The sequence below is a fragment of the Scardinius erythrophthalmus genome (genome assembly GCF_964197995.2).
Source record: "Scardinius erythrophthalmus genome assembly, chromosome: 3".
Classification (NCBI taxonomy): domain Eukaryota; kingdom Metazoa; phylum Chordata; class Actinopteri; order Cypriniformes; family Leuciscidae; genus Scardinius; species Scardinius erythrophthalmus.
The window spans coordinates 50,817,894-50,824,932 of record NC_138223.1 but is presented as its reverse complement, the minus strand read 5'-3'; positions in this window follow the sequence as shown (position 1 = coordinate 50,824,932).

The following is a 7,039-nucleotide window of genomic DNA, read 5'->3' as shown; positions in this document are numbered from 1 at the left end:
TCTTGACATCTGTGTGTGCCTAAAGGAATGATTTTTTTTTAAGCAACTTTTAAGAAATCCTTTATATTATATCAAAAATGCTGGGCATTTATGCAGATTCACTAAGCAACAACATAAATCAAAGTCAGAAAGAAGGATTTTAATGAGTTCAGTGATCAAGTTCAAATGATGATTGTCATAATATAACCTACACCATCAGATCACTTTTTTTTCTTTGTTTATCTGTCAGTTATAACTCAGTAACAGCAGCCAAATAAAATCTAAAGTAAACATATAATGGTCTAGAGCCCAACTAAAGCAAACACCCATCATCTTAATGGTAACTTACAATTTGTGATTTTCTCCTTCAGTGATTCTGCTTGTTAACATCAGGTGTCTTCAATAATGTTCAATCATCACTAAATTAATCACTTAATTATCTCATTAACTTAAACACTCTTGAGTGTGGACTAATACACTTCCAGGAGTGTTAATTTAACACTGGAGTTGTTGCTGTGTACAAAGAGCCGTAGTTAACTAACAAGCTGAGCCATATCGCATTAAGTATCGCTGGCGAAACGTCCGCGATATTAATGCGATATGGCTCAGCTTGTCAGTTAACTACGGCTCTTTGTAGTAAATGCCGCTCCATCTGAAAGCAGGAGATGGTGATTTACTACTAATCAAGGAACCGGCTTTACTGACGAGATGCGCATAACAATCTCACGATATATATCGCACAGCCCTACTGTTAACCCTTTCAACCCCACAGGGAAATACACACTACGAAGAGTAAAAGTAACACTGACGCAGTGCTGCAGTGAGATAATTAAGGGAATATGTAAGTGATTGTTGAGCATTAGTGATGAACACCTGCTGTTAGAACAGAAAATAGAGAAACACAAGACCTACAACTGACTTCTAGCTAGGGCTGGGCGATATATCGCACGATATTGTTATGTGCATCTCGTCAGTAAAGCCGGTTCCTTGATTAGTAGTAAATCACCATCACCTGCTTTCAGATGAAGCGGCATTTACTACAAAGAGCCGTAATTAACTGACAAGCTGAGCCATATCGCATCAATATCGCGGACGTATCGCCAGCGATATTTAATGCGATATGGCTCAGCTTGTCAGTTAATTACGGCTCTTTGTACACAGCGAAACATCCAGTGTTAAATTAACACTCCTGGGAGTGTGAGTCCACTCTCAAGAGTGTTTAAGTTAATGAGATAACTAAGTGATTAATTTAGTGATGATTGACTATTATTGAAGACACCTGATGTTAACAAGCAGAATCACAGAAGGAGAAAATCACAAATTGTAAGTTACCATTGTGGTGATGGGTGTTTGCTTTAGTTGGTCTCTTGAGCCTTATATGTTTACTTTAGACTTTGTTTGGCTGCTGTATCTGAGTTATAACTGCCAGATGAGCAAAGAAAAAAAAGTGATTTGATGGTGTTTGGTTTTATTATGACATTCATCATTTGAACTTGATCACTGAACTCAATAAGGTCCTTCTTTCTGACTTCGCTGTATGTTGTTGGTTGCAGCATTACTGTGAATCTGTATAAATGCCCAGAATTTTTAATATAATATAAAAGATTTCTTAAAAGTTGTTTTAAAAATATTTTCTTTTTTAGGCACACACGGCTAGACGTCAAGATTCAGTCAATGCATCTCAACAATGGTGACGAGCAGAATATTCAATTAGGAAAAGTAAATTACATAGACAATTCAGATCATAATTTATTCATACCGCAATGCATGATGGGAGCCATTAATGAGTTGTGATTGGTGGCAGCCACTGCAACATGCTTTATTATTGTCACCATTGTTGAGATTCACAGGCTGATTATTGATGTCTGTGTTTCTAAATAAGTTCATTTGAAAGTCTTTTGATCAGGACAATGTATATTAAATATTTTTGAATTACAAGTAAAATACTGATAATCGTAAGCTGAAGAATCACAAAATTGCAGCTAATGAATCAAACCAAACTATTTCAATAAGTTTTCTTTTTCAGATCACAGCATGATTATGTCAAAATATAACCAACACTATCAGATCACACTTTACTTTGTTCATGTAACTGTTATAAATAAATAACAGCAGTCAAACAACAGTAAAAATTAAAGTAAACATGTAATGGTCAAGACCACAACTAAAGCAAACACCCATCACAATAATGGTAACTTACAATTTGTGATTTTCTTCTTCAGTGATTCTGCTTGCTAACATCAGGTGTCTTCAATAATTCTCAATAATCACTTAATTAATCTTTTAATTATCTCAGTACCTTTAACACTCTTGAGTGTTAATTTAACACTCTTATTTTAACACTTTACACTCTTGAGTGTGGACTCATATACACTCACAGCCCCAGGAGTGTTAATTTAACACCGCTCCATCTGAAATGAGGTGATGGCGATTTACTACTAATCAAGGGAACCGGCTTTACTGATGAGATGCGCCTAACAATATCGCGCGATATATCGCCCAGCCCTACTTCTAGCCATCACACATTATTATACTTATTATTAACCAGTATGACTTTATTTTGAAATAGACTGATTCACTGATGTCTTTTGAATCTAACAATTATGTCATCACATTAATATTTCATGATGATTATAAAACCATCAACAGATAACCATCACCACCTGATCTCAATTCACTTTAGCTTTCTTTGCAGCTGCAAATGTGTTTGACTAACACACTGTCACAGCAGCCAAAAAAGTCAAAAGGTATAATAAGAGTTCAGAGCCCAACTAATGGAAACACTATTCACTCTTATGGTGATTTCAAATGAAACACATTAGAGTTAAACCTCTGTTAATTCTAGGGCTGGGCGATTTAAATCGCGATATTGTTATGCGCATGCGCGTCAGTAAAGCCGGTTCCTTGATTAGTAGTAAATCGCCATCACCTGCTTTCAGATGAAGCGGCATTTAGGGCTGAGGAGATAATCTAAAGCAGGAGATGGCGATTTACTACTAATCAAGGAACCGACTTTACTGACGAGATGCGCATAACAATCTCACGATATATATCGCACAGCCCTACTGTTAACCCTTTCAACCCCACAGGGAAATACACACTACGAAGAGTAAAAGTAACACTGACGCAGTGTTGCAGTGAGATAATTAAGGGAATATGTAAGTGATTGTTGAGCATTAGTGATGAACACCTCCTGTTAGAACAGAAAATAGAGAAACACAAGACCTACAACTGACTTCTAGCTAGGGCTGGGCGATATATCGCACGATATTGTTATGCGCATCTCATCAGTAAAGCCGGTTCCTTGATTAGTAGTAAATCACCATCACCTGCTTTCAGATGAAGCGGCATTTACTACAAAGAGCCGTAATTAACTGACAAGCTGAGCCATATCGCATCAATATCGCGGACATATCGCCAGCAATATTTAATGCGATATGGCTCAGCTTGTCAGTTAATTACGGCTCTTTGTACACAGCAAAAACTCCAGTGTTAAATTAACACTCCTGGGAGTGTATGAGTCCATACTCAAGAGTGTTTAAGTTAATGAAATAATTAAGTGATTAATTTAGTGATGATTGAGCATTATTGAAGACACCTGATGTTAACAAGCAGAATCACTGAAGGAGAAAATCACAAATTGTAAGTTACCGTTATGACGATCAATGGATGCTTTAGTTGGACTCTTGACCCATATATTATTAACTCTAGATTTTGTTTGTCTGTTGTTTCTGAATTATAATCACCAGTTGAACAAAGAAAAAAGTGATCTGATGGTGTTGGTTATGTTATTACAATCATCATTTGAACTTGATCACTGAACTCATTAAAATCCTTCTTTCTGACTTCGATTTATGTTGTTGGTTAGTGAATCTGCATAAATGCCCAGAATTTTTTAGATAATATAAAGGATTTCTTAAAAGTTGTTTAAAAAAAAAAATCTTTTTTTTTAGGCACACACAGATGTCAAGATTCAGTCTATGCATCTCAACAATGGTGAGGAGCAGAATATTCAATTAGGAAAAGTAAATTACATAGACAATTCAGATCATAATTTATTCATACCGCAATGCATGATGGGAGCCATTAATGAGTTGTGATTGGTGGCAGCCACTGCAACATGCTTTATTATTGTCACCATTGTTGAGATTCACAGGCTGATTATTGATGTCTGTGTTTTAAATATATTTGTCTGAATGTCTTTTGATCAGAACAATGTTTATTAAATATTTTGTATTATAAGTAAAGCAGTGATAATCATAGGCTGAAGAATCACTAAACTAAAGCTAACAAGTTAAACCAAACTATCTCAATAATTTTCCTTTTTCAGATTACAGCATGATTATGTCAAAACACAACCAACTCTATAAGATAACATTTTACTTTGTTCATTTAACTGTTATAAATCAATAACAGCAGACAAACAACAATAAATATTAAAGTAAACATATAATGGTCTAGAGCCCAACTAAAGCAAACACCCATCACCTTAATGGTAACTTACAATTTGTGATTTTCTTCTTCAGTGATTCTGCTTGTTAACATCAGGTGTCTTCAATAATGCTCAATCATCACTAAATTAATCACTTAATTATCTCATTAACTTTAACACTCTTGAGTGTGGACTCATATACACTCCCAGCCCCAGGAGTGTTAATTTAACACCGCTCCATCTGAAAGCAGGTGAAGGTGATTTACTACTAATCAAGGGAACCGGCTTTACTGATGAGATGCGCCTAACAATATCGTGCGATATATCGCCCATCCCTAGTGTAAAGTGTTAAAATATGAGTGTTAAATTAACACTCAAGAGTGTTAAAGTTAATGAGATAATTAAGTGATTAATTGAGTGATGATTGATCATTATTGAAGACACCTGATGTTAACAAGCAGAATCACTGAAGGAGAAAATCACAAATTGTAAGCCACTGTTATGGTGATTATTGTTTGCTTTAGTTGGGCCCTTGACTAGGGCTGGGCGATTTAAATCGCGATATTGTTATGCGCATCCCGTCAGTAAAGCCGGTTCCTTGATTAGTCACCATCACCTGCTGAAGGAGAAAATCACAAATTGTAAGTTACCGTTATGACGATCAATGTTTGCTTTAGTTGGACTCTTGACCCATATATTATTAACTTTAGATTTTGTTTGTCTGTTGTTTCTGAATTATAATCCTTTATGTTGTTGGTTAGTGAATCTGCATAAATGCCCAGATTTTTTTACATAATATAAAGGATTACTTAAAAGTTGTTTAAAAAATGAACTGTTAGGCACACACAGATGTCAATATTCATTCTATGCTTCTCAACAATGGTGAGGAGCAGAATATTCAATTAGGAAAAGTAAATGACATAGACAATTCAGATCATAATTTATTCATACCGGAATGCATGATGGGAGCCATTAATGAGTTGTGATTGGTGGCAGCCACTGCAACATGCTTTATTATTGTCACCATTGTTGAGATTCACAGGCTGATTATTGATGTATTGATATCGCTGTGTGTTACCATGGATTCATACTCCGTGCTCATGTTTGTTAAAATCTTCTAACTGATTGTTATACTATTTCTGGACCTCACGCTGCAGTAACACAGGGTTTGTGATGTGAGTATATTAATGGTACAACACATTTGTTAGATTCAAAATACCTCAGTGAAACAGGTTATTTCATGATGATTATAAAACCATCAACAGGTAACCATCATCACCTGATATCAGTTCACTTTAGCTTTCTTTGCAGCTGCAAATGTTTTTGACAAACACACTGTCACAGCAGCCAAAGAAGACAAAATATATAATACGAGTTAAGAGCCCATCTAATGGAAACACTATTCACTCTTATGGTGACTTCAAATTAAACATTAGAGTTAAACCTCTGTTAATTCTCAATTAAACTTATGTAGACGTCTGACAGAAATAAAGTCAGTCTGGTTAGTAATAGTGAAGCTGGTAATGCTGTTTGTGGAGTTATTTAATCCTCCTCTGCTGAGATCTTCACAGATTTAATGTCTTCTTTTCTCTTCAGTTGATTTCATCTGAGGCTGTGTCTGAAGTCAGTTGTAGTTCTTGTGTTTCTGCTCGTCTCTTTTTCTGTTCTCTTCTTTCTTTCAGTGATTCTGCTTGTTAACAGGCTTATTAAGGCTGAGATGACTTCATATTTAATATATACAGATTTTGTGGCTCAGATAAGGTCCAGTTGTGTTTTATTTCTTTGCTCTTGGCTGAGATGTGGCATTGCTATGGCCTGCTTGTGGCCCAGATCTGGCAAACAGGAGCGGTCCGCCCAAGTGCCGTAATTCCACGCTGCATGTGGGCCAGATCATCTTTCCACGTGTGCCAGATGTGGGCCGGATCTGGGCCGAAACAATGTTGCTATGTGCACTGTTAGACCTTACCGGGTTTTTTTACAGTAAAATACTGGCAACACTGTTGCCAGTAATTTACTGTTAATTGTGCAGTTCTTTACTGTAAAAATGCACTAAAACTCGAGTTAACTAATTTCACTTGCAGAAACCTACTGCCTTAAATTGACCAACTGTCATTTAAATGTATTAACTAAAATTTATAATGCATTAATAACGTGAGCAAAGTATTACTGTGAACTTATTTCATTTGAAACCACAACAAAACTTTTGTAAATAAAGAGATTTCCACTGGACCAGCAACTATACAGTCACTGTCTGTTAAATAAAACAACATCAGCAAATCATCAATGTTTGTAGATCTTCTCCTGAACTGAAGCACAGGCTCTTCTCTTCTGCACAACGGTGACCCAAAAAATACATTTTACAGTAAACTACTGGCAACAGTGTTGCCAGTATAAACCTGTTTTATAATTTACAGCTTATTACTGTTAAAATACATTTTGTGGGTGTGTCTTTTTATCTTACACTGTTAACCCTTTCAACCCCACAGGGAAATACACACTACAAAGAGTAAAAGTAACATTGAGACAGTGTTGCAGTGAGATAATTAAGAGAATATGTAAGTGATTGTTGAGCATTAGTGATGAACACCTGCTGTTAGAACAGAAAATAGAGAAACACAAGAAATACAA